At 39.2% G+C, this 23,401-nt stretch overlaps 1 protein-coding gene across 2 annotated transcripts in view; it reads left to right on the forward strand.

Moving 5' to 3' along the window:
- Positions 1-23,401, forward strand: part of LRRC8C (leucine rich repeat containing 8 VRAC subunit C) — an 84,445-nt gene that overhangs the window by 14,593 nt on the left and 46,451 nt on the right. The window contains exon 1 of one of the 2 annotated variants that reach the window (XM_077905343.1): positions 4,110-4,125. The exons of the other annotated variant lie outside the window; for it this stretch is intronic. The gene's annotated coding sequence lies outside the window, so the exon portion shown is untranslated. Of the gene's footprint in view, positions 1-4,109; positions 4,126-23,401 lie in introns of those variants that run through there. 2 annotated transcript variants of the gene reach the window in all.

Here is a 23,401-nt window from a genome sequence, read left to right on the forward strand (position 1 = left end):
AACCATTACACTAGGCATTGGCCAACTGTTGTGGCCCATGTCGTTTGGGTCTGCAACCTGTTTTTTATCTGGCCCACTTGCTGGAATTGGTTTTTACATTTTTGAAGGATTGTTTAAACTTTAAAAAAATATACAACACAGACTATATGTGACCTGTAAAGCCTAAATTTTTACTGTGTCTCCCTTTTTAGAACAGGATTATTTATCCCAGCATTTAAAAAAAAATGACAACTTTATTGTTAGTATGTATCAAAGTTTTACAAAAAACTTCCTGTAAGAGAAAAGTTCTCTCGTAGGCTAATTTACAGATTTACTCTTGGTAGGGACATTTTGTGGGAAAAAAGAATGGTTAGAAGAACATTAGATTCGGCATCAAAAGAAAATAATATTTGTTAAAGGGCACTAAACTTGGTTGACAACTGATCAACTATGTGGATGGTAACTAATTTCCCAGGACAAGTCTTAATGTCATTAAAGTTCATGACAATCAATTGCTTAAGTGTTCTGTCAAGAGCACATTTCTGTCTGAGAAGAGGTTGCAAGTTATATCATACAAACAGATTAGAAACAGTTTTTCTTTTCTTTTTTTTTTTTAAAGATTTTATTTATTTATTCATTAGATTACACAGAGAGGAGAGAGAGGCAGAGACACAGGCAGGGGGAGAAGCAGGCTCCATGCAGGGAGCCCGACGTGGGACTTGATCCGGGGTCTCCAGGATCACGCCCGGGCTGTAGGCGGCGCTAAACCGCTGAGCCACCAGGGCTACCCAGAAACAGTTTTTCTTTAACAAGACAATGTATTGCATATTTTAAAAGCATACACTAGGATGCAATAACAGAAAAGTAGACTCTAGGAACCTTTGACGCCACAGTAAATCTTACAGTTTAGCTTAGGACTACACAAATAAATAGGAAGATGAAAAATTTGGAAGGGAGTCAGAAGACCATCACAAAGAGAATTAGAGCATTGAAAAACTGAATCTCTGTGGAAAAAATGAAAGGAATTAGGATGTTTCAACTAAGATGAGGAGGACAAGGAGAAATTTAACAATCATTTCCAAGGGTATAAAGGGGTCTCCAACTGAACACAAACAATGATTGTACATCTCTTCTCAAAAGAGGTAAAAATTTGGGGCATTGGGATGGCACAGTCAGTTAAGCATCCAACTCTTGGTTTTGGCTTAGGTTGTGATCTCAGGGTTGTGAGATCCAGCCCCTCAAAGGGCTCTACTCTCAGCACAGAGTCTGCTTGAGATTCTCTCTCCCTCTCTCTCTCTCTGTCTCTTTTACTCTGCCCCTCCCACTCGTGCTCTCTGTCTCTAACACAAATACATCTTAAAAAAGAAAAAAGAGGTAAAAATTTAACCTGCAGCATAAGGATGACACCAAGACATCAGCCTTTACATGAGTTTTCATCGAGGCTGGGTCTTTAAGAGACTTTAAAAACAGAGTTGGAGCTCTCTACCATAGGTTGAATATGGTCTTGTCTGAAGGTTTAGCCAGATAACCCCTTGATATATCATGGATTTTTCATTTAAGACCATACTGGGTGCAAGTCACCAGGTCTGCTATCCTCTGAGGAGATTAAAAACCAGCCTTTGTCCTTAAGGACTTACTCTGGGATGGAGAGGGTAAGGTAAACAAATATATGAGTGGCAAAGGTAAGGGGTAGCACTACCACAGGGGGACGAGGAAATATTTGCAAGTATTTTAAATATCTGGCAAGGGAACCATTTAAAATTATGGCTTAGAAGGCAAAGACCTGGACTCAGGTGGGGGGAGCCATCCATATCTGAGGAAAGAGCAATCTGGTCAGAGGGAACAGCAACTATAAAGGTATGTTCTTGGCATGATGGAGGAACAGCAAGAAGGCCAGGGTGAGGGAAGGGCACAGAGCAAGAGGGGAATAGCAGTTATTAAGAGAGGGTGTTGTAGGTTCACGGAAGTGTCTTGTCCTCCCCCTCTTTTTTTAAAAAAAATTTATTTTTAGGTAATCTCTATACTCAGCCTGGGGCTTAAACTCACAACCTGGAGATCAAGAGTCATATGCCCTACCAACTGAGCTAGCAGGCACCCCCTGCCTTTTAAAAAGATTTTATTTTTCTCCACTTCTACTCTGAGTGAGCTGAGAAGCTGTTAGAGGATTGTGAACAAATGAGGGTCAAAATCTGATTTGACTTTTAAAAGGATCAGTCTGGCCGCAGTGTAGAGAAGCCCTCAACCAATTTTTTTTTTTTTTTGCCTCAGGGCCTTTCACTCTCAAAAAATTATTGAAGATCCCAAAAGATCTTTGTATGTCTTATATCTTTAGATATTTACCATATGAGAAATTTAAAACTAAGTATATATTTTAAAATAACAATGATAAAGCCACTACATATTAACATAGATAACATATTTTAATGAAAATAGCTATATTTTCCTCCAAAAAAGAAAATGACATTGTTTACAGTTTTACAGTTTCCTTAGGGTCTGTTCACCCTGTTCATTATCACATGTCATGCAGCTTCTAGAAAACTCCACCGTATACTCACAAGAAAATGAGAATTAAAAATGCAAATAATGTGTAGTATTGACCTCACTGATCCCCCGAAAAGGCACACTTTAAGAGACAGAGGCAGAGACGAGATTAGGCTTTGGAGGCAAGCTTGGAAGCCTGGAGACTAGTTAGGAAGCTGTTGCAATAAAGCACAGGAGATGCACTGGTGGCTTGGGTTGTAGCCGTAGATGTGATGAGAAATGGTCCTGATCTGGGGATATTGTAAAGGCTGACCCTAATAGGCTTTGTGGACAGAATAGACCTGGATGTGAGAAAATAAAGGAAAACTCCAGGTTTTGAATCAGAAGAATTGAAATGTGGAATATTGTGGGAAGAGCAGATTTGGGGGTGAAATGAAGAATTCTGATTTGGACTTAACTAATTTAGAAATGCCTAATTAAATATCCAATTATAAATGTCAAGTGTGCAGCTGGATATTTAAGGCTGAGATTTAGAAGGATTTTTTAAAAGATTTTTTATTTATTCATGAGAGACACACACACACAGAGGCAGAGACATAGGCAGAGGGGGAAGCAGGCTCCATGCAGGGAGCTCAATGCAGGATTGATCCCAGGACCCCGGGATCACGCCCTGAGCCAAAGGCAGACGCTCAACCACTGAGCCACCCAGGCATCTCAGGAGAAGGATTTTTTAATTGCTTTTACATCCCTCCAAACTTTTTAAAGAAAAAAATGCATGAAAGTAAGTTTTCTGAGCCTTTCAGTGTCTAAAATCTATTATTTATTCCACAATCAGACTTGAAAGTTAGTTTGGCTTGATATTTAACTCTGAATTAACATTCACTTTCACTAAGAATTCTAAAGGTTTTCTTTTTAGCCATTATCTTCCGGTATTCAGTATTGTCACTGAAAAGTCTAATGCTGGTCTGAGTTTTGTTCCTTTGTATATATCCTCTAAGCTCCTCTCCCACAGATGCTTTTAGGATCGCCTCTTGAACCCTGAGTCCTGAAACCTCATGGTGGCAGAGGTATTTTTATTCATTCATTGCACTGGACACGTTGGTCAGACTCTTTGAATATTCAGTCTCCTATCCTGCAGTTTGGGAAAATTTTCCTGAAATATTTCCCTGCTGGTTGCTTCATTCATTTTATCTTTTTACTCTATGAGATTTCTGTATTTCAGCTATCAGAGCTGGAATCTATATAACTATTTTTTTCTTCCCCTTTGCCTTTTTGTTTGACTTTCAGGTGAATTTCCTCAGCATTATAATCTAACCCTTATATTGACTTTTTTATTATCTTATTTTTAATTTCTGAGTGTTTTCTAGTATGTTTATTTTATGGACACAATATCTTCTGCTAGCACTCTGAGGATATTAATTATTAATTTAAAATGGATCTGTAGCAGTTTGCTTTGTGTGTTTCTCCTGCTTTGGGTGTTTCTGTATGTTCATCCACTCTTGGTTATATGTTTATATCTGTCTTTCAGGTTGGAAGTATTCCCCAAATGGCTGGTAATATGTAATAGTGTTTTCATATTTAATAATGAAGAATAGAAAGCTGTTTAGGAGTACCATGTGCATTGTAGAATTTATCCACTGAAGAGCTTCACAGTAGATTAAGATGGTAAGCAACCTTTTTGGGAAGGCTTCCATTTAGACATCATTGTTCAGAATTACAATACCTAGCATCTCATTGCCTTTTTCTTTTTCTTTTCTTTTTTTCTCATTGCTTTTCAAGATCATGTCTACCTCATCTTTATCCCCCATGCAATCCAACAGTATGTGTATTGACTGGACAAATAGGTGCATGACTCTTCTTTTATTAATGTAAAAGCATCGGGGCAGTAGGACTTGTCTAATATAGTATACTCAGAGGTGGAGTTTGGTCTCAAACCTTGAACTTCCAGTCTGTTCTTTCTACCACTAATGCTCTTCAGACTTTCTATCAGAACCTCCCACAGGATAGAAGAGATTTTCATAAATCAGACTTTGAGAATTTCAGCTTATTTCAGAATCTGGGGTAGAGCTAGAAACACTCCGTGCGAAGCACCAAATTTCATTTAATAACTTGTATTTTAACTTTAAAAGCACATTAAACTAAAGTCTGGTTTGTTTCAATATAACACTTTCTTTTAATCAAAATCTTTGAGTAAAGTCAATGTGCCTGTAAAGTATGTCATGTGTATCCTACAGATCCTCATGCTCCCCATCTGGCATGCAGTACCTCCTCCAGGCGAGCACTGCCACATGCAACTAAAGAGTTCAGTTACGAGTGCAAATGCTGTCAGAGTCTCCTTTCTCCATTCCTACTACTGACTAAAACAAGAAAGGACGTTCTTCCTTTCTCTCTCATACTAGTCGGAATGTTAATCTTGTGTGTTTGTGATCTAAAGGGTTCAACCTCCTGTCTTGATGCTCTACCATCCTCAATGATCTGATTGAAGATGGTGAGTACTAAGCCTTCATCCCAAATCACAAGTGGGGAGGAGGATATGTTGAGGGCAAATGCCTTGCCTTTAAGGGCACAGCTCAGAGTTGACTATATTCTTATATTTCACTGGCTAGGACTAAGTCACACAGTCACCACTGCCTACAAGGAGGCTGGAACATGTACTTGCCTATTATCCTTTAAAAAGGAGAGACTGGCTGTTGGGAGATAATTAGTGATCTTCTCTCCCACCGTGGTATTGCCATCTTCTAGCTGAAGGCCCAAGGAGCCTAGGTACAGGCACTGCTGACCTTCCCGTAGACCCCAGAAAGGCAGCTGTGTTTGTAGGTGGCAGCAGTCAGAGGAACAGCCTTTCCAAAGTTGTGTTCTTCGTACCAGCAGGCCTGCCTGCCTAAAGGTGTGGGGGTAGTAAAGGGCTTGTTTTCAACTGCTCAGTTAACCTTATCATTACTTTATCATTATCATTAAGATTTCCTTAAACTCAAGAGTTGCCTAAAACTGTGGGTCATACTCCAGAGATGCTAGGTGCTGAGTAAGCTCCAGGAGCCACATAATCTGTGGGGTATCTAGCAGATTTGCACGTTGGAGGCCTCTGGATTTGCAGATACCTAGTTTAAGAATTGGGGGAGGTTGGCATTTTCATGGGGTTTTGTTTCAATATACCCATGTAACAAGGACAGCTAACACATGGAATTAGAGATGATTGATTTGAGGAAACTGGCCTATCTTGGAAAAAAAAAATTATCAAACACCACAATCTTGGGGTACTTTTTAGATAATTTCTGTGAACAGTAAATACAGTAAATAGGATTTTTGAGGATCCAGAATCTTCCCAAGAGAGAAGAAGCCTAGCTAATATTTTCTTAATTAGATAATGAGGTAGATAATTGTCATATTTACTGCCAGGCACTTTTTGAAGTGTGCATAATTTAAAGAGGTTGGTACAGAGCTAGATTTCAAACCCAGGTCTTTCTAGCTGTAAAATTTGCCTTGTAACCACTACATTATGTTGAACAAAATGGCAAGTAGGGATGGCTTTTTATTTTTTAGGTGAGTGTGGCTGTTTATGAGTAAACCTACCATTCTGGGAATGTAGATGTTCAGTGAAGTAATATATACATACAAGGTAATAACAGGAATATTTTTATTAGTTTTATTGTGGGCATATATTGTTATGAACTAAGGACTTTATATCACCCAAGAGGTACACAACAACTGTAATCACTTCATAGAGAAGGAAATTTTCACAAACTATCTTTAAATTTTATTATTAAAATGCTATTGAAATCATGTTAGTGTTCTAAGTAGAAGCATATCCTGTTTTTGTAGGTCCACCTGAGGATGGTAGTGGGCTCAGTAAGGAGTGGCCACTATGATTTTGATGTATGCTTAATATGATGACAGTGTGCCTCTGAAGAAATTTTCAGGAGATCTGTTCTGCCGTTGAAGAAAAGAGAATTTTTGGTCAAAACTGGAGCCACATACAAGGGACCATATCACAATAGAGTATTTTATACACAAAATCAAAAATGGTGTAGGTGAAGCAGGGTGTATTATCAGTGTTAAGCAGCAAACACATTTATAGAGAATCTCAGGAATGTGAGTGTTTGTGAGCATCTTTACATTTCCTCAGCTGTACTGAGATTTTTTTTTTAAATAGAAATATACCATGCTTTCCAAAAGCCCCCCTTGTGCCACATCCAAATACCAGCAGAATAGTAGGTCCCTTATATGAGGAAACCACAAATCTTGAAAACAGTGGTGTTCCTTGATGTTCTTTGGCCACACAACTGTTTGGTTTAACTAACATTTCTGGTAATGGAATTGCTTGAGTCTCAGAATTAGTTTGCTTAGAATTTTTATGTTCCTGCCAGACCCCTTCCTGTTGACATATACAAACTGAATCAAAATTATTCACATGACATCACAAGCAGTATAAGCATAGCATTTGAAAACAGTCTAAGGCTCTGATATATTAATTAATCTATTTGGGTGTGTTTGCTTGGAAACCTGGAGTGAAGCCTGGTGTAAAATATATTTGTTTTTGGAATATAATCTGAAAAGGAGTTAGAAAATTTGTAACCTCCGTAACATTTTAAAATAGTCATTCTCCATCTCTCAACATCTTGTACTCCAACTAAGACATGTATTTAGTGGAAGTGGGGAAAGTAGAGAAACACAGTATTTTAAAAATAGCTATGTCCTTACTTTGAAAAAGATTTTACCTAAACACCATCGCTTTAAAAAAAAAAGATTTTATTAATTTATTTATTCATAACAGACACAGAGAGGGAGAGAGAGGCAGAGACACACAGGCAGAGGGAGAAGCAGGCTCCATGCAGGGAGGCCCATGTGGGACTCGATCTCAGATCTCCAGGCTCACACCCTGGGCTGAAGGCGGCGCTAAACCGCTGAGCCACCGGGGCTGCCCACCATCAGTTTTTATATTAGAATCACCTATGAACAGGATTAAAGAAATTTTCATTGCCTTTCTTTTTTAAAAGATTTTTAAATTAATTAATTAATTAATTTATTTATTTATAGCATGAGTTGGGGGAGAGGCAGAGGGAGAAGAGCGAGACTCTCAAGCAGACTCCACATTCAGCATGGCTTGATCTCATGACTGAGATCATGACCTGAGCAGAAATCGAGAGTCAGACACTCAACTGACTGAACCACCCAGAAGCCCCTTCTTTGTCTTTCTAAAACTAAGCAGTTGATATAAAAATTGAATCTGTATATTATTTTTCATTATCAATTGATAAACTATGTTTGTTAAAAATATGGAGGTACAGTATGCTGAAAATTTTTCTAACAGGCACATGGACTATCCATACTCTCATTTAGCTATTGGGTGAAGTAGATTCAAGCCTAGTTATTGTTTGACCAAGAGACTGAAGAGCTAAGAGATTTAAAGCCAGAGTGTTAGGAGGCACTACCAATGGAAAAACAGACATTTAAAAGAAAACACACACCGACATAATACACACACACACACACACACACACACACAGAGTAGACATTATACCCTGAGTAGAATATAAATGTAAAAGAAAGCATTTCTGATATTATAATGTAAGCTAACAGGAAATTTTAAGTAACATCACTCCCATTTTCCAAGAGATTTTTTTGTAGAGGAAAAACACCCTTTCCTGCTAACTATTTCCTAAATTAAATCTAGAAGGAATTCAGTGTTCAATTCTGTTGTTTCTATTGTCTGTAGAATGTTAGGTTTGGTGACTTAGAATAGCCGGCTCTAAAAACGGATACCCCGTGTTGCATTCAGGCTTCTCTGCCTATCATTGCGTAATGCCAGGCAGGACATTTAACCATCCACAGACTCGGTTTCTTCTGTAAGAGTGAGCTAACAGTACCTGCAGCCTCGGGGTGTTTGGGGGTGAAGCAATACGTTACGTGTGAAGTGCCACACACTGTCTAGGCGCACGGCAAACCTTAGCTCATGCTGTGTGGGGGGTAGTATTTTCCTTTATACTTAAAGAGGTCTTTGCTAGGTAAGATCAATACTCACTGTCTTTCTAAAATAAAATGCCTGTAAAATAAAAATATATTACAGGTCTACTGTTTAAAAGCATCCTCTGGGATCCCTGGGTGGCGCAGCGGTTTAGTGCCTGCCTTTGGCCCGGGGCACGATCCTGGAGACCCGGGATCGAATCCCACGTCGGGCTCCCGGTGCATGGAGCCTGCTTCTCCCTCTGCCTATGTCTCTGCCTCTCTCTCTCTCTCTCTGTGACTATCATAAATAAATAAAAATTAAAAAAAATTAAAAAAAATAAAATAAAAGCATCCTCTACCTTCAGAGAATGTTCTGGAGGGGTAAATCATTGTTGTCCCTGTGAGGCTTCTTGTCCATGTACAACCATTACTGCTCAGACAACTAGGTCAGAGGCTAGGAGTGAAAAAATAAGCAACACTCTGCCCTTGCAGGATTTACAGTGTGGGAGGGGAGATGGATGGGTGTATAAATAACCCAGGGAGGGGAGTGAAGGAGAGAACAGAGCAGGTAGGGAAAGTGTTGATCCTGGACTACGTATGAAAATACTAAAAAAAAAAAAAAGAAAAGAAAGAAAGAAAATACTGAGCCACAGGCTTCCAAGGTAGAAGACTGCAGTCACGGCCTAAGACCCTTGCAGATGTCATCCAGCAGCATGTGTTTCCCGTGGGAAGGGGGTCGCATGGAGAGCCTGTCTTGGTGTGGTGGTCTGGGGAAAGAGAGGGTCTGAGGTACATAGTGACTAAAGATGTGATTAACCTATTCCTTATAGCTATAAAATATAAATTCAGAGACTGCTGAAGTCATTTTAAGTAAGTGAATCTGCTTTGATAGACCCAGATACAGCTCTGGCTTTTCCCTCGGATTTCATCTAATGGCTTGGGTTTACGTTTCATCTCAAGAAGAGGGATTAAGATGTTTCTAGGGAAATAGGTTTCAATGTCAGCTGCGTGTTAGAATCACCCGAGCAAACCTCCTGCCCAGGTCCCACCCCAGATATATTGACTTAATTGGACCGAAGCCTTAGTATTTTTAAACCTTCCTTCAGCTGATTCCCATGCGCAGCCAACGTGAAGAGCCACTATGCTACCTACCCTGGGTTTTGTTTTCTCCAAGATGTTCTAATAAGCTTCCGAAGACTGGCTCAGCCCAGATTCTGTCAACAGGTTTTCCAGTTGACAGTTCTTAATTTCTTATCAGTCCGTGTGTTTTGCCTTTGGAAACACATGCCACTTTCTGCTGTTTTGGTAAGTGACGTTGTCTCCCTGGGAAAGACTTCTCTTAGGCCCTGAGTGGAGCAGCAGAGGGCTCTCTCATCTGGCACTCAGCCTCCAGAAAGAGAATCTTGCCTATTTTTCACATTTCGAAGGCATGACCCACTCACTGGCAGGTTTTGTTCTAGAGCCTTCTATTCAATCATTCAATAACACGTTCTTTCTGTCAACCATAAACTTCTCATGTAGTAGCTTGAAGTCTGTTTTTATACACAAAGTTGAAGCATTTTGTGTCTGTACTTTAGTCTGTCCGTATATTTACAGGTGCTTCACTCATCTGTTTGGCTTCTATATTCCTTTTGCTTCTCTCACTCTATGTAACCTTTGTGTAGAGGTTCTGTTTCACAACTGTTTCATTCAGCAAATATCTATTGAATGACAAATATGGGCCGGACACTCTCCTAGACATTACAGACAGAGTAGTGTCCAAATTCCTGCCCTCGTGGGACTTACATTCAGGTGGGAGGAAACTGAAGAGAAATATAGAAGTAAAATATGTGGGATGTTCGAAGGTGCTAGATGCCATAAAGAAAAATAAGGCAGGGCAGGAGGCAAGAAGTGCTGGAGCTGGAGCTGGGTTGTGATATTAAATCGGCTTTGCCATGTTAGCCAAGCAAGAGCTGGTGAAGACTTGAACCAGAGCGGTGGTGACAGAGTTGGTGAAAACTGGTTGGAATCTGGGTAAGTTTCAGCAAGGCCTGAAGAAAGCAAGGGATTGAGCCAGGCAGGTATCACAAAGAGGAGAATTCCAGGAGAAATCCAGGAGGAAGGCACTGCAAATGCAAAGACCCTGAGGGGGAAGTGAACCTGGAATGTTCAAGAACCTTCCAGAAGGACCAGTGCTGCTGGATCAAAGCAAGAGTGAAGGAGAGAGCTAGGATACTGGTATTAGAGGTGGGAGGGTTATAGATTGCATGGGGGCCTCGTAGGATTTTTGTAAAGATTTTGGCTTTTTCCCTAAGTGAAATGAGTTCCTAAGAGGGTTTTGAGCAAAGGATTGCAGTATTTTAGCAGGATCATCCGGCTGCTCCATTGACACTCATCTGTATGGGCCAGTGGTAGAAGAAGGGAGATCAGTTCTGAGACTATTGCAATATCTAGTTGAAAGATAATGATGCCTTGAACCCGGGTGATAGCAATACAGATGAATCAGAAGCAGTTGAATCTGGATAGATTTTTGAAGGTAGAATTTGTTGCTCTTAAATAAGCATCTGACGTCTTTCCACATTGCTCTTTAAAGAGTCTCAAACTCCAGTAAGGGACCCAAAGAATTCTAGTTATAGAAAAAGATTAACTTTATGGCTCTTTAATACCCTAAATTCAGTATCCTGTTGTATTTTTAAAGAACAACAGTATTGCTGATTTGGTCTACTTGGGATCCACCATAACTACCCACCTTTTCCCGCACTTGTGCGTTGCTGGCCATTTGCCCCTGAGTATGTTGACCCCAGCTATCCAGTGATCACTGTTGCTCTGCTGTTGCTTAGTAAACACCTGTTCTTCTTTCTTGTGACCTTTACCTGATTCGGTGGTAGGTCCCTGGTGGGTAGCTTAGGCAGGCAATGGGAGTAGAGGAAAGAACATAATCCTACTGATATTTTTATAAAGGAACCCAAGGTTCAAGGTAACTCAGGCCAAGAACACCTCTTTTCCCACGCCTGTCTTCCTTCTCCCAACTCCTTGAACAAGGCAAAAAAAGATTTTCCTTGTCAACCTACTCACACATCTCTCAGGTGGCCTTTGATGTCCTCTTTGCAGCCCCTTCGCCCATAGGCAGAGTGCAGGTAGCATGAGAAAATGCAGAGTTTTGCAGAAGAAATCGGGTGGTTCTCTTCCCCAAAACTAAGCGCCCTTAACTCTAAATTCTGGTATTCACGGTAATATTTCTGTTACACATTTGTAACAATTGGGGGAATTTCAGAATAAGTATACACTTGTCTTTCGTTCAGCCACTATTTATTGAGTACTTTTTATGTTCCAGGCACTGTTTTGCACACTGGGAGACAGGAGTGAACAAAACAAAGTTTCTGTTTCTTATGGGTCTGAGTTTATAACTCAGGAGACAGTAACGCAAGTAAACAGTGAATACATATGTAATACATCTGACAAAGAATGCTGCTGAGAAAAGTAACTTAGAATGACAACGGGAATGCTGGGCTGGTGTGCTACTGGTCTTAGCAAGGTAGTATTAATATTTTGAATAGGGTGACGAGAGGGGCGCCTGGGTGGCTCAGTAAGTAAAGTGGCTAACTCTTGATTTTGGCTCAGGTCACGATCTCAGGGTTGAGCCCTGCGTCAGGCCCTGCACTCAGCTTGGAGTCGCCTTCAGGATTCTCTCCCTCTGCCCCTCTCCTCAATTGTACTTGCTCTCTCTCTCAAATAAATAAATAAATCCATAAAAAATAAATAGGGTAACCAGAGAAAGCATCCAATAATATGACATTTGCACAGAAACCTAAGGAAGTAAGAGAGTGACTCAGTCCCACATCTGGTGGGAAAATGCTCCTTGCTACAGGAAGTCCTTAGGCAGTTTTCTTCTATGTACTTCCTAAGTGACTTCATCCTGCCCCATGGCTTTACCCACTTCCTGTAGGGTGATGACTCCCACATTTTTATCTCCTGCCCAGATCTTCCTAGCTCCAACTTGGTGTATCCAGCTGTGAATGGATCTCATCCCCTTGGAGGTCTGATAGGTGGCTCAGATTTATCAGGTCTCTAACCAAACCCCCTCTTCCTGTGGCTTCCCTGTCCCTTTAGTAAATGGCAATCCCATCCATTCTCTTTCACAAGTCAAAAATCTTGGCGTCATCTCCCTCTCTCTGAAACCCCACATCTGATCCATTAGATCAATCAGGATTACTTATATTGGGGAAAACTAGAAAAGGTGGAAACTTGGAGACTTGGGACAAAGCAATTGAGATAAAGTAGAAAGTAGAACAGTAAATAGAAGTATTTGCAGGGCACTCCTTGATGGTGTGAAGAAAATGGAAGCTAAGGGAATATGAGCCCTGGAACTCAGTTGATGTGAAACCACATCCCTAAAAGAGCTACAACTTCAGAGTGGTCCACTATATTTGGATGTGTCTTAACATCAAAAATTATCTGGTACTACTAAGGCTATAGCCCCAGGATCGGAAAGAGTCTCATGAGAATATTCACATGAAGTTCACCTGAAATTTCTTTTTTCTTTTTAAGATTTATTTATTTTTCTGAAAGAGAGCTGGGGGCAGGAGGGAAAGGAAGGGATAGTCTTGAGCAGACTTCACACTGAGCGTGGAACCTGACACTGGGCTCGATCTCGTGACCCTGAGATCATGACCCTGAGCCCAAATGAAGAGTTGAACTCTTCACTGGCTGTGCCACCCAGGCACCCCTACCTCAAGTATGTTTTGCGGACCTGGATGTGGAAGCCAGAAATGCAGAGTCATGATTTTAAAAAGGCAGTGAACATTTGAACCATTTTGTCGAAAAATCAATCCTCTTTGTGGACATATCCTCAATAAAACAAAACGCTTTGCTGGAGCATCAGGGAAGGGAAATTCTGATAATTCTCTAGGGCCAAGAGATGGTTAATAGTTAAAGTGTGTTGGACAAATTAATTTGAAAAAGAACAATGAAAAGGAAGTCAGTAGTCGCTGTCCTTCTATTTTAATTTGGTATACATTTCCCAGTATTCAAGTTTTCAGTACAGAAGGTTCTTTCTGTTTTGCTGCTCTGAGTTCCTGGAAATCACACAGAGATTCCCCCAAAAAGAGATTGGAACAGTATGAAATTTGAGCATGGCATTCTCCAACCCAGGGTTTAGGGTCAGATGAAAAGTAGGTATAACCAGAAGCATGACATTAAAGACTTTCTGTGGCTCTGGTAAAATTCCGTTTTTCTCGCTATTTATGATAGAATAGTAAGTCTCATACCAGTTACTCCTTTATGGAGAGAAGCTGAGTCCTTTATAACCTTTAAGAAATTACCTCACACTGGATTTCTCTCTCAGTGCCAGATTTTAGACTAGAGTGTGCACATTGCAAATATGAATGCCCTGAATCCAGTCCTCAGATAGCTAACTCCTCAAACAGGCATTGTTCCAGTGGATGACAGGGCTGAATTTCCCGTAAAGGAAATTGTTAGAAACTGAAATAATTTCTCTAATAAAGTGGAATGAGCTTGGGCATTGGAATTTGACAGACCTGACTGGGAAGTTTGGCTATGCCGTTCACATTCTTTGAAACTTTGGAGAAATTATTTAATCTCTCTTTGCACACTTCCTCTTCTGTAGAGCAAAGATAATACTACTTCATGGGTTTAATGTGGAAGCTCCACAGATAACATGTTTAATGCCTGGTAATTAATAGACACAATAATATTAACCGTTCCTTATTGTTATACTTTTCCATTTAACAAAACTTACTCAAAGTTTGTTTCTTCTGTTTTTATAAAGAATTATTTTTTAGTGTGATACCCCAAGTTAGAATCGAAGGCTCCAAACACCAAGGAATTCTTATTCTTAATAGCAAACTCCCTATTACACTTATCAAACTTGATTGTTAGCTTTATTGATGGTAACTTGTAGATTGAGTGCTGGAGAACTGCAATTAGTGTTTGCAACAATTATCTCTTACACATTTCTCCCAGTAGTCCTGTGAGGGAAAATTCTAATCCTTTTCTCCATTTTAAAGAAGAGGAAACAGAATAGGTAAAACCTGCTCATTGTCACCCAGTTCACAAGTGGCAGCACTTTGACTTGAGTGCTGTACCCTCAATCACGTAATTCTAGAATAATACTTTAAAACTCTAGTACTACATTAATGTGACTGTCCTTGCCTTAATCACCAGGGCCATATCACCTCCAAAAAAGTAGAGATTGGGTATGAAAAATGTAGCCTATTCTTTATGTTTGTTTCTTTTGTCTTTTCCTATAATAAAACCAGAGCTCTAGAAGGTGTGAAGGTTCCATGCTATTTGGGGGAAAATGAGTAGGTTGGAAATAATACATAAAGCTGAACTTCTAAAGTTATTTAAGACCACACGTCACAAAGAAAGTCTTCATTTGATCCCTGTATGCCTTTGGGTTCCCCCTGTTTAATTCTAGGAGGTAAAGAAAAGAAAGGTACAGAATGTTTATTAGATTAGCTTAATCTTTATTATATGATTTTAGTCCCTTGGATATTCTCTTTCTCTAATCTGTTTACCTGTTGTTTGCTTGTTGCCATGGGAAAGCCCATTCCATGAGTGAGAGACCTCAGTACTGAAGGAGGTTTTCTTAATGTTAAATTTTGCATTTTCACTTCCACATTTTATCTTGGTGTTACTAGGGCAACCCAAATCATTTCATTTTCTCTTTGAAGTTGATGCCTTTAAAGCTGTTATACCCTCATGCTGACTCATTCATGTTCCTACTTCTTTTCTAGTTTAATTCCCACAGCGGCTTTCTTTACTCAGATCTTTTCTGCTTTTCTGTAGCCACCATGGCTGAGGTACTGTTGGTATAGTAGTTAAGTATGTGGGGGAATTACAAATCCTATTGAGGATTAGGAAAGAGCTATGGACCTTCTCACCAGAGGAAAAAAGTAATGCCAGTTTAAGAAATAATGGATGAATGTACTGTGGGGAAAAGATGGTCTCTTCAATAAGTGGTGTTGGGAAAACTGGACAGCTACCTGCAAAAGAATGAAACTGACCCCTACCTTATGCCACACACAAAAGTAAATTCAAAATGAGGGAAAAACTTGAATATAAGACCAAAAACCATAAAATTCCTAGAAGAAACGTAGAGGATAGGCTCCTTGACATCAGTCTTGGCAATGACTTTTTGGATTGAACATCAAAAGCAAAGGCAACAAAAGCAAAAATAAACAAGTGGAGACTACACAAACTAAAAACCTTCTATAATGGAAAGGAAACCTTCAACAAAATGAAAAGACAACCTATGGGATAGGATAAAGTATTTGCAAAACATATATCTGATAAGGGGTTGATATCCAAAATATGTGAAGAACTCATATAATTCAATAGGAAAAAAGTGGTTCTATTAACAATGGGCAGAGGATCTGAATAGCTCTTTATTCAAAGAAAACATACATATGGTATATGAAAAGGTGCTCAACATCACTAATCATCAGGGAAATGCAGACCAAAACCACGAGATATCACTTCTTGTTATATATCAACTACTTGTTAGAACAGTCATTATCAAAACAACAAGAAATAACAAACGTTGGGGAGGATGTACAGAAAAGGGAACCCTTGTACACTATTAGTAGAATATAAATTGATGTCAGCACTATGGAAAACAGTATGAAGTTCCTGAAAAAATTAAAAATAGAACTACCATACAATCCAGCAATTCCACTTCTGTGATTTATCTGAAGGAAACAAAAATACTAACTCAAAAAGATACCTACACCCACACATGCATTGCAGCATTATTTACAATAGCCAAAACACGGAAACAACCTAAGTGTCTATTGATGGATCAGTGGATAAAGCACACACAGACACACACAATGGTATATATATATATATATATATACACACACACACACACACACCACATACACAATTGAATACTATTCAGCCATAAAAAGAAGGAAATCCTGCCATTTATGAATGTGCATAGATCTTGAGGGCATTATGCTCAAGTGAAATAAGCCAGACCAAAACAAATGCTATGTAATTTCACTTACACGTGGAATCTAAAAAAAAAAAAACAAAAACAAAATTTATGGATACAGAGAAGAGTGCTTACCAGAGGCAGGAGTAGGCAAAATGGGTGAAGGAGGTCAAAAGGAACAAACTTCCAGTTGTAAAACAATTAAGTCTTGGGGATGTAATATATAGCATGGCAGCTATAGATAACAGTACTGTATTGTATATTTGAAACTTGCTAAAAGAGCCCATCTTAAAAAAAAAAAAAAAAAGCCCATCTTACAAGTCCTCATGATAAGAAAAAAAATCGTAACTACATGTGGGTTGGTGGGGTATTAACTCAACTTATTTGGGTAATCATTTCACAATATATACATGTACATCAAATCATATACAACTAAAACTAATAGTTGTTATATGTCAATTATATCTTGATTGTGAAAAGACATGATGGAGCACCTGGGTGGCTTAGTCAGCTGAGCATCTGACTCTTGATTTTGGCTCAGGTCATGATCTCAGGGTCCTAGAATGGAGCCCTGCATCAAGGCTCCCCCCTTAGTGGGAGTCTGCCCCTCCTGCCACTCATATGCACTTTCTCTAAATAAATAAATCTTTAAAAGAAGACATGATGGATGAAAATATAGAACAAATATTATCTCCTTATCCAAATTTATTTGGGTCTTGGGTTTTGAAAGCAAGTTGCAAGAATTTGTATAGCAAGGGATTTCTCAAAAAATCTGGCCCAGTTTATTCTAAGTTCAGATTGTGAAAGTTAAGGCACCTGTTCATTTCTGTTTTCTTTTTTTTTTTTTAATTTTTATTTATTTATTATAGTTACAGAGCGAGAGAGAGGGAGGCAGAGACACAGGCAGAGGGAGAAGCAGGTTCCATGCACCGGGAGCCCGATGTGGGATTCAATCCCGGGTCTCCGGGATCACGCCCTGGGCCAAAGGCAGGCGCCAAACCGCTGCGCCACCCAGGGATCCCTCATTTCTGTTTTCATTTTTACTTCATCCCAGGGCAATCTCCTGTCTGGTTTTATATCTCTGTCCTTCTCTGGCAAGTCTTTGGCAAACTACCTGCAGGAGTTAAATGGCTAAATGATATGCATCTTTCCCAATGCTGGTCTGGCTGACAAACCCTTTGGTTTGGAATTCATGCAAAAAACTTAGGAGCAAAGAGAAAAGATGACACATTTTGAATCTCCTTATTTGACAAATCTGTTGCCCACATATTTGACTATAGCTTCTTATTTATCTTTTATACTCAGTTCTTGACACATAGTTGTTGGATAACAAATGTTAAGAGAGGGAGAGAAGGAGGAAAGATGGAAAGGGGAAGAAAGAAAAGAAGGGGGATATAGTCAAGCGAAAGAAGAAAGGGAGACAATTTTTAAAAATAAACCAAAGGAGACTATTCTCTGGCCAAAGACTGGATTTCCTATGTGAAACTCATAAGTCAGCTCTGAGTTACACATAGGAGGAATCTAGATGAATTTTGAGCTAGGTCGCTTCGCTCCAGGCTGGCACATGTTTGGACAAATGAAAGAGAGAAGAACAGCCCTTGACCCTCATAGATGCCACCTGTGTTCAGTCCCAGAAAATTACCCAGCAAGCCTCTCACTGGTCATGACTGTTCTACAGAGATTTGTGAACAATGTTCACTATTCGTGGTGAGAATTTTGTGAGTTCAGTATCAAACATGGCTAATGCAGCCAGAACTTTAGGGCATCTTTAGACAATTAACAAGAGAGTAAAGGCATTGTGTGGAGAACGATTCAGGAGATTCGGTGGAGGCAGTTCATGGGTTTTAGAAGACAGCTTAGCAGCACAGTACAAGGTGAAGCTGATAAGCTACCTGCTTCTATAAAAAAGGTTACTTTGGGTAAATTTTTAGAAAATTAGAAAAAGACTCTTGGTGAGTATTGGCACCTTTGACATTTCAGCCTAAGAATGTGTAACTTGTTGCCCTCTTTGTCTTGGAATCTGGACCAGCTTGGGCTACCCTGTGTCTCCAGAGATAGAAAAATATCGGATCTAACCTTATTCAAAGTAAACAGAAGCAAGTGATGGAGGGCAAATTGACACATTTTAAAGGGGGGAACAAAGAACCATCATATTGCAGGCCTTTCATTTTGCCTGGAATGTTCTCCTGGCCCTAGCTTCCAACTTTACCTAGATAACTATCCCTACCTATACTTCATATTTCCACGGAGGCATCCCTTCTTAAACCCCCAGTAGCTCAAGTATCTCAGCATATGTCAGTGTCCTAAACTTCTCCTTCATCATACCTATGACAATTGTGATTAAATGGTTGTCATTATTGACTATCTGTCTCTCCACCGTAGTATAAGGCTCATAAGACAAGGTTATGTCTGGCTTACTCACTGGTATATCCACACTGGTGAGCTCAATACCTTGCAGCTTTAAGCCACCCTAGGACTTGTAGAAAGACTGAATAAGGGGTGCCTGGGTGGCTCAGTCAGTTAAGTGACCAACTCTTGATTTCAGCTCAGGTCATGATCTTGGGGTCCCAGGATCAAGGCCTGCATTGGGTTCCACACTCAGTAGAGAGTCTTGTTCAAGATTCTCTCTCTCTCCTTCTGCACTCCCCTCAAATAAATAATTAAATCTTAAAAAAGATGAATGAATGAATGAATGAAGCTGCCAGGCACTATGGTAGGTGCTGGGAATACAAAGTTCTCAAAGACACTGCATCTATCCTTGAGAAACGGTTCTCCTGAAATAGGTTATCTTCAAGGATAATTTGTCCCTCTCTCAGCTTCCAGAGGGGAAAGACCAGGGTTAATCACTTGGTATGGCTTTTTCCTTCTCATTTTCTTAAATCCTAGTTCTTTTCCCACAATAATCCAAACATGGACTCTGTTTGAATTTAAGGACATGGAGTAGATGAACTGACCTATCTTTCTACCAATTTCTCTTTGTTGAATGGATATTTATTTTGGTTTTGCCAAAACAATTTAAATTTATGTCTGTGTAGCCATCTTTTTGGTCCCTAAATCATTAGTCTATTAAGTTTTTAACATGGGTCATCTGAAAATAGGATCAACCATTACAGAACAAATAAAAACAAACAAATCTCCACAGTGGTTGTTCCATAAACCTTGATTTTCCCTTGGACCTGAGCCACCCAAAAGATCATCCATGCATTCCTAAATCCCATTTTACTTCAGAACTTCCAGAGTCTCTCAGCTTTGAAATGTTTAACTTTAAAAAGTAAGGCTTTTTTCTTCTTTCTTCCTTATTTTTTCCAACTAAATCTAAGGTTTTAGATAAATTCCTGTGACCTTTCTACACAATTTTTCATTTTTCAGTATCTGTGATTAATACATAGAACCTCCCAATTCAACAACTATTAAACTAGTTGTGCTCCTTTCAAGCTTCCCTAGTCTACCTTTTCATCCTACTGATAAAGTTGATGACCAAAACAACTTTTGATAACCAGATGGCACCATGCTAGTTGATTGTGGGGCTTCGATATCTTGTTTTCCAGATCTTTCAATCACTTTAAAAAATACATTTAGCAGGGATGCCTGGGTGGCTCAGTAGTTGAGTGCCTGCCTTTGGCCCAGGGCATGATTCTGGAGTCCCAAGATCAAGTCCCACAAGATCAAGTTTCTCCTCCCTCTGCCTGTGTCTCTGCCTCTCTCTGTGTGTCTCTCATGAATAAATAGGTAAAATCTTAAAAAAAAGAAAAACATTTAGCAGGACTCTCAATGTCTTTGAGATCGTTTTCTCAGGAAGGGACTCCACTGGCCCAAGCCATCTTCCTTATTAATAACAGCAACTGCAAGTAAACAACAGTTTGTCTATAAAGGTGGCCCTGCTTTGGGGAGCCAGTTGGGTTGATCAGAGATGGCTTGCCTGAACAAGTGGTGCTAGAGCCAACGTCTGCAGGATCCATAGGAATCTGCAAAGCAAGGGCAGTTTGAAAGACCATTCCAGTTATAGGATTAATGCCACAAGGCCCTGCTACTATTGCTTGAATCTCCTTCATAGTGACTTTTCAAGAGCCACACAGATCACTTGACCTTTGCAATCATGTAATGTATATCACCTCCTTTCACTATTTCTTTTGAAGCTAGAGGTCGTTTTACTGTGTGTTTTTGTGTTTTTAAACTAAAGAATCTATTATCTTCAGAAACAGATGTACTTTAATGAATTGATTCATATTTTCCAAGCTTTCCTTTCATTTAGATTTTTGGCACATTCTAGGTCTAAGAGGCAAGTAGCCTTTTTACCATATTCTTCTAGAGCCTTCATATAAATAAATTTATTCTTTCATTCAGCTTCTAGAATGTGAGCCTTTGGGAATATTGAATATCATCATGTTAGATTTCATGTAGCTTTTACTGTGAGAAATTAACAGTTGGAAGAGGGAACTCATATAATATCTAACTGGAAAAGATGGACCATTAAATCAATATGTTAAATTTAGAGCCAAACCCAACAAATATCTTTTCCTGTAGGCAAAAAGCCTTGCATTAAATTTTTATTAGTTGGACAAACAAAAACTTAATATTCTAATTTTTAGGCGCCTTCACAACCATTTTAATATTCTGACAATAAAAATATGGTAGTTGTTAATTTTCTTATGTAGAGTCATTTCTTCCTGGGGCCAGAGGACCTGGACTTCCTTCAGCCTCAGGGATTTTACTGAGCATATCCAACAGGAAAGACAACCTAAAAGCTGACTTCTTAAAAACAACCTTTTTGAAAAGCCCCAAAAAAGGATTATTTAGCAGTTAATATTTTTCTGCTATTGTCAAACCGCCTCTTAAGAGAGAAATTTTAAGTGGTTGATCCCTATAAAGAGGTTAATAAAAAAGGCAATAAAAATGTGATACTATAAATCCATTAGTCTTTCAGTCTCTCACTTTAAACACCAATCTCTTGTTTTCTGAGCAGTGTTACTTTATTTCCTAGTTGTTATATTTAACATAGCTAGAAATTTTAAATTTTGCCACATTTTTTTTTTAAAAAAGCTTTTTGGAGGGACGCCTGGGTGGCTCAGTGGTTGAGTGTTTGCCTTTGGCTCAGGATGTGATCCTGGAGTCCCAGATTGAGTCCCACGTCGGGCTCCCTGCGTGGAGCCTGCTTCTCCCTCTGCCTGTGTCTCTGCCTCTCTTTCTCTCTCTTTGTGTGTGTCTCTCATGAATAAATAAAATCTTTTTTAAAAAAAAGCTTAGCTGGAAAGTTCTTGATAATAAGTTGCTTTAGCTACCTGTCATACTTTTAGTTGACTGTTTTTCTAAGTATCAATCTATCTTTGTTTGTGAAAACTATTTGTAACACAAGCCAAACTGCCTATTGGGACAGACAAGGCAACTTTTCCCCAGTAGAATCATTAGGAATTCAACTTACTCTATGGAGCATTTTAGGCCCTAGAGCTAACAATATGCAACAAAAGGTGACCTCTAGCTTTTCAAACCACTTTGAACTCCAAAAAGTAGAAAATAAGTAAGAGCTTTCAGTTTTACAATTCTGAAGGAGAGAATCTTCCCGTATTTGCCACCATTCTCTGCTGGCTGTCCTGTCAGAAAGGAAGTAGCCTTACAGGTAGACTGACCTCATGACCAGTGCTTGTTTTGTCTGGATTTCCTGGCCTGCACCATATGTTCACAGTAACTATGGGGCTTTCTTTGCTCAGGGGTGTGAAACTGGACTGGAGATAAATCTCAGTTTCTTTTTGTCCATTAAAGGAAGGGAGAGTCTTCAAAGCAGGCATTACAGATTTACTCACTTGAATCCTAGACTTAGTTTTTGGAAGTCAAGACTGATAAGATGAACTGAAATCATGTCTGAATCACATTTAAATGATATCAAGAGTCGGAGGGGGAAATACAGTCTTTTCAAGTTTTAGAATCCTACTGGAAAAAAAAAAAAAAAAGAATTCTACTGGGGAAGGGGTGGAGGTTTATGTGTACACTGTGCCTCTTGTGAGACTGTTCCTGCTTTAAAGGAAAGAGAAACAACCTGAAATGAAGAGGTGACCAAGAAGACCAGTGGGATGCAGAGAGCCCAAGTCATATTTCTTTGGTAGACTTCTGGTAAATTCAGAATGATAGAGATGAGGAAGGCAGTGAGTGACATTTGATGATAACCCTTTATGATCACTTTTTAAGACTATTAGATCACCATGTAGCCTCATTTTAGAATAGATTTCTGAATTCAAACTTACTTGAAATGTACACAATAAGCATTAGTTATTAGTGTCATATAAATGAAGCTGAAGCGCTTTGAGAAAAATTCCAAAGAAAGCAAAGCCTTTTAAGATCTCACCAAGATTTAGAAGAGCACTATTACAAACCATTATGTCATAAACAAAGACTGTCATGTTTGAATCTGGCTTCTGTCTCTTGGCCATTGGGTACACCCTAGACCTAAGGAGTCTTTATCGATCGACATATCCTCTTTAGCACTAGTGACAGAACATTGTACATTAAAATTTCAATGATCCTTAACTTTGAAATTATAAATTATTCCTGACTCTTTTCTTCTTCTCATTCTCTTCAGAAGTGCATGTTCTTTGAATAATCATTATTTACAATGTGAAGCTATACAGTCGGTAATAGTCACTCTTATTTATTGCAGTGTCAAGCTTTATAACAGGATAATAGTAAGAGAGTTTGTTCTTTACTACAAAATGCTCAAATGGGTGTATCTGTGTGTAAGTATGTGTGTATATGCAGGCCTGGTTTGATTTAACAAATATGAATCGAGGGTCCATTCTAAGGCATTGTGTTGTTTTCTAGAAGACAGAGATCAACAAGATATAAACCCTGTCTTCCGGAAAATAAAAATAACTTCTATAAATGCATCATTGGTGCAGGAAACACTAATCAGTCATATTTACAAAGCAGATCGATTATAATTCATGCTTTTGTAGGAATTTCTTTAATACACATTCTCTCATGAGAGTCCACATAGGTGAGGACAGGCACCTTGTCTTCTGTTTTGTTCACTTCCATTCCCCTAGCACCTAGTATACTGCCTGACATATC

The sequence above is a fragment of the Canis aureus genome, chromosome 8 (assembly GCF_053574225.1).
Source record: "Canis aureus isolate CA01 chromosome 8, VMU_Caureus_v.1.0, whole genome shotgun sequence".
Classification (NCBI taxonomy): domain Eukaryota; kingdom Metazoa; phylum Chordata; class Mammalia; order Carnivora; family Canidae; genus Canis; species Canis aureus.